Source organism: Phyllobates terribilis, unplaced genomic scaffold, assembly GCF_046119375.1.
Source record: "Phyllobates terribilis strain yellow unplaced genomic scaffold, ASM4611937v1 Scaffold_3__8_contigs__length_932513732, whole genome shotgun sequence".
Taxonomy (NCBI): domain Eukaryota; kingdom Metazoa; phylum Chordata; class Amphibia; order Anura; family Dendrobatidae; genus Phyllobates; species Phyllobates terribilis.
Genome location: NW_027362763.1, coordinates 669,234,259 through 669,245,543, shown reverse-complemented (window position 1 = coordinate 669,245,543; position 11,285 = coordinate 669,234,259). Strand labels below are relative to the sequence as shown.

At 42.7% G+C, this 11,285-nt stretch overlaps 1 pseudogene; it reads left to right on the top strand.

Moving 5' to 3' along the window:
- The first annotated feature begins 3,315 nt into the window (after positions 1-3,315).
- The window catches only part of LOC141258601 (uncharacterized), a 130,502-nt pseudogene continuing 122,532 nt past the window's right edge, over positions 3,316-11,285 (top strand).

Genomic DNA, 11,285 nt, shown 5'->3' with positions numbered 1-11,285 from the left:
TTGATGGCAAATTTCATCAGTTGCTCCCCCTAGTGTTTAGAAGCTGAAAATATCCAAACTTTTAAAATAATTTTTCATATTTTATATCATTAAAATTTTTTATACCATTAAAAAATGTAACTTACATATAAGAAAAAATGAAAGTCCGCTCACCTAATATCCTCCTCCAAAGCTCCTTAATCCTCTGCACAGATTCCAACGGGCTTACTGCTGTATTCAAACTAGATCCAAATATCCAGGGCCTGTACTTCGAGCTCCTTCTAAAATTTCCATTTATTCTGAATCAGGTTAAAAAACAAAAGTCCATTGCACGTAAAACCATACAAGTCAGTCCATCATGATTGAGCGACGCGTTTCGGCTATCCTGCAAAAAACAAGCCACCATACAGCTCCAGCGACCGAAAAATAAAAAAGTTATAGCTCTCAGAATAAAGCGATAGAAAAAAAATATTTTTCTATAAAATAGTTTTTATTGTGTAAAAGCGCCAAAACATAAAAAAACAATATAAATGTGGCACCGCTGTAAACGTACTGACCCGAAGAATAAAGCTGCCTTATCAATTTTCCAACACGTGAAACAGCATAAAAAAACAACAATTCCTGAATTGTTGGTTTTTGTTTATTCTGCCTCCCAAAATTCGGAATAGAAAGCGATCAAAAAATGTCACGTGCCCGAAAATGGTGCAAATAAAAACGTCAACTTTTCCCTCAAAAAACAAGCCGTCACATGACTTTGTTGGCCGAAATATGGAAAAATTATAGCTTTCAAAATATGGCGATGCAAAAACTACTCTTTGCAAAATAAAAAGGGTTTTTTAGTGTCTGACAGCTGTCAATCATAAAAACCCGATATAAATCTGGTATCGCTATAATCACACCGACCCGAATAATAAAGTCGTCTAATCACTTATACCTCACGAGGAACGGCGTAAAAAATAAACTCAAGGTTTAGGTTTGTGCTAGGGTTAGGGTTGGGCTAGGGTTAGGGCTGGGATAGGGTTGTGCTAGGGTTAGGGTTGGGCTAGGGTTAGGGTTGGGCTAGGGTTAGGGCTGGGATAGGGTTGTGCTAGGGTTAGGGTTGGGCTAGGGTTAGGGTTGTGCTAGGGTTGGGGTTGTATTAGGGTTGAGGTTAGGGTTGTGTTGGGGTTGTGATTTTAAAAAAAATGACGACGATATGGCGTCTAATATTGAGCGCAAGTGCTCGCTACTTGAGTTTGCATCGGGTGCTCAGGTATTCACCGAGTATCGCGGGTGCTCGAGTGACATGCCCGAGTGTCTGCCCCATATGTTTTGCAGCTGTTAAACTGCCAAAAAAACCTCGCGGGGATTGCCTGCCATGCACGAGCAATCCCCGCATGTTTTTGTTTGGGTATCTAATAACCGTGAAACATGTGGGGTGGAGACTCAAGCATTTGCGATACATGGTGCATACCCGAGTACCCGATACAAACTGAAGTAGCGAGCACTTGCTCTCAAGACTAATGACAACTTATTCAATATGATGACCTAATCTTATCATATTCTGTGTCGTACCTACGGGTTCAAAATGTTCACTATACCCTTTGATAAATCCTTGAGGGGTGGAGTTTCCAAAATGGAGTCAGTTGTGGGGGGCTTCCACTGTTTAGGCACATCAGGGGCTCTCCAAACGCAACATGGCGTCTGCTTATTATTCAAGCAAATTTTACATTCAAAAAGTCAAATGGTGCTTCTTCCCTTCTGAGCCCTGCCGTGCGCCCAAACAGTGTTTTTTCCTCACATATGGGGTATCGGCGGAGTTCAGAAGGAATTGCACAACAAATTTTGGGGTCCATTTTTTCCTGATACCCTTGCGAAAATAAAAAAAATTGGGGTCTAAAATAACATTTTTGTGAAAAAAAGTTAAATGTTCATTTTTTCTCTTCCACATTCCAAAAACTCCTGTGAAGCACCTGAAGGGTTAATAAACTTCTTGAATGTGGTTTTGAGCACCTTGGGGGTGAAGTTTTAGAATGGTGCCACTTTTGGGTATTTTCAGTCATAAAGGCCCCTTAAAGTGACTTCAAATGTGTAAATTTTGTTGGAAAAATGAGAAATCGCTGGTCAACTTTTAACCCTTATAACTTCCTATCAAAGAAAAATTTTGGTTCCAAAATTGTGCTAATGTAAAGTAGACATGTGGGAAATGTTTTTTATTACCTATTATGTGACTTATCTCTCTGATTTAAGGGCATGAAAATTCAAAGTTTGAAAATTGCAGAATTTTCTAAATTTTCGCCAAATTTCAGATTTTTTTCACAAATAAATGCAAGTGATATCGAAGAAATTTTACCACAATCATGAAGTACAATATGTTACGAAAAAACATTCTCAGAATCAGCGGGATCCGTTGACGAATTCCCGAGTTATTACCTCATAAAGTGACAGTGGTCAGAATTGTAAAGCGGGGGTAAAGCGGTTAATTTTCAAAGTTTTCAATTTGGGGGGAGTAGGGAGGAGCTAGAGGAAGAACCCCTCCAATTTTACTTGGGAACTGAGAATTTTGAAAATGAACGATCGGTCCAAGAAGAGAAAGAAGACGATTTCTCTGATAAAATATATTACAAAGTTGCTTATATTCATTTATGTCATAAAAATTAAAACGACGTTTACTCCTTAATGGCGAATACATTAAAAGTTTGAAATGTTTCCAATTTTTTATGTAAATTTCAGTTTTTGCTAAATATTTAGATTTGAGAGTCCTCAGTGGTTGATACCTTTTAATGGCTAACTGCAAAGACGGTAACAAATTGCAAGCTTTCGAGACTACTCAGGTCTCTTCATCTGGCTGGTATAAAACAAAATCTGAAGAGTCACATATTTATACACAATATGAGTCACATATATATACACAATATGTGACTCTTCAGATTTTGCTTTATACTATGCCTGATGAAGAGATCTGAGTAGTCTTGAAAGCTTGCAATTTGTTACCGTCTTTGCAGTTAGCCATTAAAAGGTATCAACCACTGAGGACTCTCAAATCTAAATATTCTTCTATCTACTGGCTAACAAGGTACAAGAATATATAGTTTTTGCAAATAAATTCAAAACAGGTTGATCTAAATAAATGATTAAAGTGAAGTCCAATGTGTCACGAGGTATGTAAAGACATTGCTACGTCACCACAGGTCAGATTAAAAAAATGCGTCTGGGACCGAACGTCCCATATAAACTGGTGCACTAAAGGGTTAAAGGGGCTCGGATAGGTCTTTGTTGTCTCCTATTGACTACAGGACCTGCGGTGATGTCATGGTCATGTGATCACTCATATGAGGGGAGGAGTAGAGCAATGGCACTTCCTGTCATGTGACCTCATTAAAGGTCCTATAGTCTCTGATGTAAGCAACTGATCACATGGCAGTGAGATCACAACAGGTCCTGTATCGACCAGGAGGTGACAGCTGCATCGATCAGTCGGTACGTGAGCTGCTTTGTCTCTTTCTTTCCTCTCTGTATAATTCTGGGAGTTTTCGCTTCTAAGTTTCCAATCCCACTGTTGTCCTATAGGTGCAGCCAGCAGGGGGCAGCGTCTCCCATACGGGGAGATATATTTTTATAAATATATATATATTACACTATGATGTGAAATATACTGGGCTGTGCAAACGTTTTAGGCAGGTGTGGAAAAATGCTGCACAGTAAGAAGCTTTCATGAATAGAAGTGTTAATAGTTTATATTTTATAAATCACCAAAATGCAAAGTGACCGCCCGTCGCCTCCATCATCAGTATCTGGTGACCGCCCGTCGCCTCCATCATCAGTATCTGGTGACCACCAGTCACCTCCATCATCAGTATCTGGTGACCGGCTGTCACCTCCATCATCAGTATCTGGAGACCGCCCATCACCTCCATCATCAGTATCTGGTGACCGCCCGTCGCCTCCATCATCTGTATCTGGTGACCGCCCGTCGCCTCCATCATCAGTATCTGGTGACTGCCCATCGCCTCCATCATCAGTATCTGGAGACCACCCATCACCTCCATCATCAGTATCTGGTGACCGCCCGTCGCCTCCATCATCAGTATCTGGTGACCGCCCGTCACCTCCATCATCAGTATCTGGTGACTGCCCATCGCCTCCATCATCAGTATCTGGAGACCGCCCATCACCTCCATCATTAGTATCTGGTGATAACCTGTCGCCTCTATCCGGTGACCTCTGGCTGTGGGTCGGTTTCCCTCTCTGTTGGACCACAGCCTGTGTTGTCTCTGTCTAACTGCTGATAATGCTCTTGTCTTTGTTTTGTGTTGCTTTTATGCAGGTGTTTTCACCTCGTTTTGGTTTGTCCTATCACATTTTGGGAGTGGCTATTTATACTCTCCCTGGCACATGCAGTCTAACTTTCGAGTCCCAGCTCCCCAGTCAAGGATTATCTTGCTGATGTTTTCTCTATTGTTTCTCCTGCGGTTTGTTTCTGTGTTACCCTTGTCAGCTCTTTTCCCATTTTGTTATATTCAGGGTCTGGAAGCTTTCATGTACACCAAACATCTTTTTGGGTTCTTTTCCTTTTCTTAGTCTTTCATGCATGAGTTTGTGAGCATGTCTTTATCCCTTTGTCTCACCCTCTGTATGTGTGCATTCTGTTCTGCTGTTTTTGTTTTGGGTTACACTCTATGTATAGTTGAGGGTGACGTTAAGGAGACTCAGGGTCAATCGACGTTGAGTGGGGCCGCCATTGTGTAATTTTAGGATGCCAACATCCGTGGTCAGGCAAGGACAATTTAGGGTCAGGTTAGGAATTTACCAAGTCTGTGGTGTGCAGGTTTAACATCTCTCCTGGTTTGTTCATCCCCGTGTGAGGGTTGGGGCTCAGTCATAACATTACAGCCAGTCCATTTAGTGGGTTCTGGGGTGCCCAAAAGGATCCGGTTTGCGCCTTGGTCACAAAACTACAGTCCTTGTCCCTGAAATTCGCAGAGATTAGGGACCGACAGCAGCATCCGCGTTCGGCCTCTTCTAGTGGCCGAGTTCATCTCAATACCACATTGGAACCTAAGGTAAAATTACCGGATTGCTTCGACAGAGACAGAAGTAAGTAAGTTCTCTATTTTTTCTGCTTCATGTAAATTATGCTTCTGTTCACGTCCAGTATCCGAGATTCAACAAGTAGGCATTATTTTGTCTTTACTCCCAGGCCTGGGCTTTTTCTTTGCCTGAGGATTCTTCGGAGTTGGCCTTTGTAGAGGCATTTCTCTTGGCTCTTGATCTCATTTATGACAACCCTGACAAGGTCACTAACTGTAGCCGAGTCCAAGATCTGTAGATTGATTCAGGGAGGTCGCAGAGCTGAGGGATTACTTCTCTGAGTTCAGACGTTGGGCTGTGGAGACCTCTTAGAACGACCCTCCTGTCTGAAGTCAGTTCTGGCAGGGACTGTCGGATCAGATTAAGGACAGGACGACTTACAATTCCTGTCCTCAGTCTTTAGAGGAGGCTTTGACCCTCGCTATCCAAGACAAAATGTGGGAACATAGCCTAAAACTGGTTTTATTTTTACACCTCAATTTTTAGATTAAGGTTCTGATCTGAACCTTATTCATTATGACTTCTCTGTAAAATGTCTCTACTCTCGGTCCTCCCATTCAAGTGTCAGCAACTGATAATTCTCCTCTTTCTCAAAGCCATGTTACCTCGAAGGTTGAGGATGTATATACAGTGGTGGCCAAAAGTATTGGCACCCCTGCAATTCTGTCAGATAATACTCAGTTTCTTCCTGAAAATGATTGCAATCACAAATTCTTTGGTCTTATTATCTTCATTTAATTTGCTTGCAAGGAAAAAGCACAAAAGAGAATGAAGCAAAAATCAAATCTTTGATCATTTCACACAAAACTCCAAAAAAGGGCCGGACAAAAGTATTGGCACCTTCAACCTAATACTTGGTTGTACAACCTTTAGCCAAAATAACTGCGAACAACCGCTTCCGGTAACTATCAATGAGTTTCTTACAATGCTCTGCTGGAATTGTAGACTATTCTTCTTTGGCAAACTGCTCCAGGTCCCTGATATTTGAAGGGTGCCTTCTCCAAACTGCCATTTTGAGATCTCTCCACAGGTGTTCTATGGGATTCAGGTCTAGACTCATTGCTGGCCACCTTAGAAGTCTCCAGTGCTTTCTCTCAAACCATTTTATAGTGCTTTTGGAAGTGTGTTTTGTGTCATTGTCCTGCTGGAAGACCCATGACCTCTGAGGGACACCCAGCTTTCTCACACTGGGCCCTACATTATGCTGCAAAATTTGTTGGTAGTCTTCAGACTTCATAATGCCATGCACACGGTCAAGCAGTCCAGTGCAAGAGGCAGCAAAGTAACCCCAAAACATCAGGGAACCTCCGCCATGTTTGACTGTAGAGACCGTGTTCTTTTCTTTGAATGCCTCTTTTTATTTCCTGTACACTCTATGTTGATGCTTTTTCCCAAAAAGCTCTACTTTTGTCTCATCTGACCAGAGAATATTCTTCCAAAACGTTTTAGGCTTTCTCCGGTAAGTTTTGGCAAACTCCAGCCTGGCTTTTTAATGTCTCGGGGTAAGAAGTGGGTTCTTCCTGGGTATCCTACCATACAGTCCCTTTTCATTCAGACGCTGACGGATAGTACGGGTTGACACTCTTGTACCCTCGGACTGCAGGGCAGCTTGAACTTGTTTGGATGTTAGTCGAGGTTCTTTATCCACCATCCGCACAATCTTGCGTTGAAATCTCTCGTCAATTTTTCTTTTCCGTCCACATCTAGGGAGGTTAGCCACAGTGCCATGGGCTTTACACTTCTTGATGACACTGCGCACGGAAGACACAGGAACATTCAGGTCTTTGGAGATGGACTTATAGCCTTGAGATTGCTCATGCTTCCTCACAATTTGGTTTCTCAAGTCCTCAGACAGTTCTTTGGTCTTCTTTCTTTTCTCCATGCTCAATGTGGTACACACAAGGACACAGGACAGAGGTTGAGTCAACTTTAATCCATGTTAACTGGCTGGAAGTGTGATTTAGTTATTGCCAACACCTGTTAGGTGCCACAGGTAAGTTACAGGTGCTGTTAATTACACGAATTAGAGAAGCATCACATGATTTTTCAAACAGTGCCAATACTTTTGTCCACCCCTTTTTTTAGGTTTGGAGTGGAATTGTACCCAATTTGGCTTTAGGACAATTCTTTTTGTGTTTTTTCATTGAAGACAGATTAAATGAAGATAAAAATACCAAAGAATTTGTGACTGCATTAATTTTCAGGAAGAAACTGAGTATTATCTGACAGAATTGCAGGGGTGCCAATACTTTTGGCCACCACTGTATGAAAGGAGGGGTACTAGACACTGAATCCGTTACATTTATGGTGTTTCCTTCTTTACCTGCAAAAATAGTGTTAAGCTTACCTTGGTTAGTTAAGCACAATCCTACTATTAATTGGGAGACTCGGGAGGTTAAGTCTTGGGGCGACTCTTGTTTTTCTGGTTGTTTATCGAAGTCCTTGGCTTGTCTGAGGTCTCGCTTTCCAGAATTCATTCAGGACTTTGATGATGTGTTCTCTGAGACTGAATTTGAAGTTCTCCCACCGCATAGGACATATGATTGCACTATCGAATTCATACCAGGTGCTAAGATGCCTAAATCTCATTTGTTTAACCTCTCAATTCCTGAGAGGGAGGCTTTAAAAGAGTTTATACAAAAAAGTCTGGCCATGGGTCATATACGGCCTTCCACCTCTCCAGTCTTAGTTCAGAGCCTAGTCTCCGGCGCCATTTTATTGAAGTCCTGCACACAGGACGCCGGCTCCCATTGCACACGCGATGCCCACACAATGATGGCGGCGCTCGGAATTTTATAAAGGAGGCAGGTCACTGAATAATCAGTGACCTGCACAAGAAACAGAGGAAACTGATAGAGGGGGGCGGAGAACGAGAAGAAGACCCTGCCCCAACGTCTCGCCCCAAAGCATACAAGACATAATTTTCTGAAAACACCATAATGTGAATATTCAGCAGATCCCTTCACATCAGGTATAGCCATGCCTTTAGTTTATAGCTTAAATATGGCTGAAAGGTTCGCTTTAAAGCATTGCAGAGATTTCTAGGTTTTGCAAATTATTACGGGAAGTTTATTAAGAGCTTTTCGGTCATAGTCAAGCCTTTAACTAACATGACCAAGAAGGGGACGGACTTCTCCTCCTGGTCAACCAAGGCAGTTAATGCTTTTTCTGCTCTGAGGTCATCCTTTTTTAAAGTTCCTTTTCTCAGTCAACCCGATATCTGCCTTTCATGGTCGAAATAGATGCTTCTGCTGTGGGGATGGGTACTGAGCTTTTGCAATAAAAAGATGGTTACCTTCATCCGTGTGCATTTTACTCCCATTAGTTCTCTCAAGTTGAACCCAACTATGATATTGGTGACCGTGAGCTTTTGGCGGTTAAAAGAGATTTTGAGGAATAGAGACACTGATTGGAGAGGGCTAAACATAAGGTAACCGTTTTTACCAATCATAAAAATGGTGTATATTGTTAACACCAGGCAGGCCCAGTGGGCCCTTTTCTTTGCCCAGTTTAATTTCTCGGTGACTTATCTCCCCAGATCTAAGAATGTTAACGCTGACGCTTTATCTCCAGAGTTGAGGGATGAAAATCCTGTTAAGATTCTTAGTGGGGGGTGGTAATGGGTGCTTTGGGGATAGATCTTAGACAGCGCATTCAGGATGCTCTGGACAGTGCGCCGGAGGGCTTGCCTTTAAACAAACTGTATGTACCATCTACTTTACGCATGGATCTTCTTAATACAGTGCATGATTCCGAATTAGCCGGGCATCCGGGTTCTTCTGCCACTTAGAGGTCTCTTTCTAGGTCCTTTTGTTGGCAGAATGCTCACAAGATGAGTATGATAGTAAATGCAGAGTCTGTGCCAGGTCTAAAGCCTCTAGTCAGATAACCCTCTGGGTCCTCTTACCTAACAAGATTCCATCACAGCCCTGGACCCACTTGTCCATGGACTTTGTCACTGATTTACCAAATTCTTAGCAAGATGGTTAATTTGGTTTCACTTCAAAAGTTGCTTACTGCTGAGAGCTTAGCTACGTTGTTCATTTCTCATATCGTTAAACTACATGGTGTTCCCAAGAACATTATTTCCGATAGAAGGGTTCAGTTTTTGGCTATCTTTTGGCATAGTTTTTGCTCCAGATTGGGTATCAAATTGTCGTTTTCCTCAGGATACCATCCCGAGACTAATGGACAGACTGAGAGAACGAACCAAGAGAGAGAGGAATATTTGAGGTGTTTTGTTTCTTGTAATCAGGAAGGTTGGGTAGTTTCTGTCATGATAGTGTTGCAGGATTTCTGAGGGAAAAGGACATCTTCCCTATCCCACACGCTAGGGGGCCACCTAGTCTATCCCTGTCCGCCGGATTACCCCAGAAGGTGGAGACGCCGGGGTCACGTGCCTTGCTATGCTCCTGACTTACCCTTATCTGTTTCTTCCATCACCCAGAGAGGTGTGAAGCCAACATGTATAGGATAACACTATCCAGACAGACAAGGGAAGACAGACAAGGATACATGAAAGCTGCAATCATACAAATACACTCACCAAACAACAGAGTGGAACACAGGAAAGGGTAAGGTAGATGAAACCAAATAGGAGGGAATGAGGATGAACACGCAAGCAAACTCCACACAGAAATCTCCAGAACAACTCTCCAAACGCCAATTCCAAACACCGAACAACTCCTCCAACTCCAAACCAGGCAGAATGAACTATCGCTGGCATTCCCAAATGTCACTGGCAAACATGTATACTAGAGGGGAGCGTCTAACACAGAACAGGTGGGGTAATCCATGATGGAGAGCTACCGGAGATCAACTGAACTGATTAACCCTAGAAATGCCAGATGTCAGTGCAGGAGTTCGGGTAACCAGACGCACAATCTTCTGGCCGCTCTCTGTCACTGTATCACCGTGACAGTTTCTGCCTCTTGCTGAATTTGCTTTAAATAACTGAACCTCCACGGCTACTGGTACCTCGCCTTTTTTTTTGTGGGGTTTTCATCTGGTATTTGGTAATTTTTCAGGGTTGCAGTCCTCCGTTCCAGAGGAGGAGAAATTTTCTTCCCAATTGATAAAAGTTTGGAGGGAAGTCAAGAGCGGTCTTTTAGTGACTCGTGATCAGGCCAAAAAGGGAGCAAATTGCAGACGTAGAAAGGCACCTGTTTTTAAGGTGAGGGAGTTTTCATGGTTATCCTTGAAGAATTTACGTCTTAAGGTGTCTTTTAGAAAGTGTGCTCCCAAATTTAAAGGTCCTTATAGGATTACCAAAATCTTGAATCCCATGACGGTTAAGCTTCAACTCCCTGTAGCTTGGAAAATCAACAACTCCTTCCATTCTTCTCTTTTAAAGAAATTTGAAGGGACACCTGGTCGCCGAGACATTATTGAGGTGGATCTGGAGGGGGCTCGGGAGTATGAAATAGAGTGAGTTCTAGGATCCAGGTGGGTCAGGCGCCAGTTGCAGTATCTCGTTAAATGGAAGGGTTACCGACTGGAAGATAACTCATGGGTTAATTCGGAGGATCTGCATGCTTATCACCTAATAAGATTATTCCATCAGTGTTGTCAGAGGATGGGGATTTCTGAGGGTCCAGTAGCCCCTCGTAGAAAGGGGAGTACTGTCATGGCTCTACTTCGGGACTTGATCCAGTAATCTCTGGTTGTGGGTCTGTTTCCCTCTCTGTTGGACCACAGCCTGTGTTGTCTCTGTCCAACTGCTGATAATGCTCTTGTCTTTGCTTTGCGATGTTGCTTTTATGCAGGTGTTTTCACTTCCTCATTTTATTTCTCCTATCACATCTTCTGAGGGACTATGCATACTCTTCTAGCACATGCAGTCTTTGCTGGCTATATTCCAAGTTAGATAGATGTTTGGAGTCCCAGCTCTCCAGTCAAGGATGATTTTACTGAGGTTTTCTCTATTGCTTTTCCTGTGGTTTGTTTGCGTGTTCCGCTTCTCAGCTCTTTTACCATTTTGTTACATTCAGGGTCTGGGGGTTTTCACGTATACCAAAGGTCTTTTTGGGTTCCTTTCTTTTTCTTTCGACTTTCATTCATGACTATGTGTCTAGGGCTGTGGAGTCGGTAAGCCAATCCGTCGACTCCAACTCCAACTCTGACTACGAGTCCACAGCACTGCCTCACTACTGATCATGTACATAAAGTGCAGCACAGATTTATCTCAACTAAAAGCCTAGACTCCGACTCCATCAAAATGGAGACCAACTCCACGA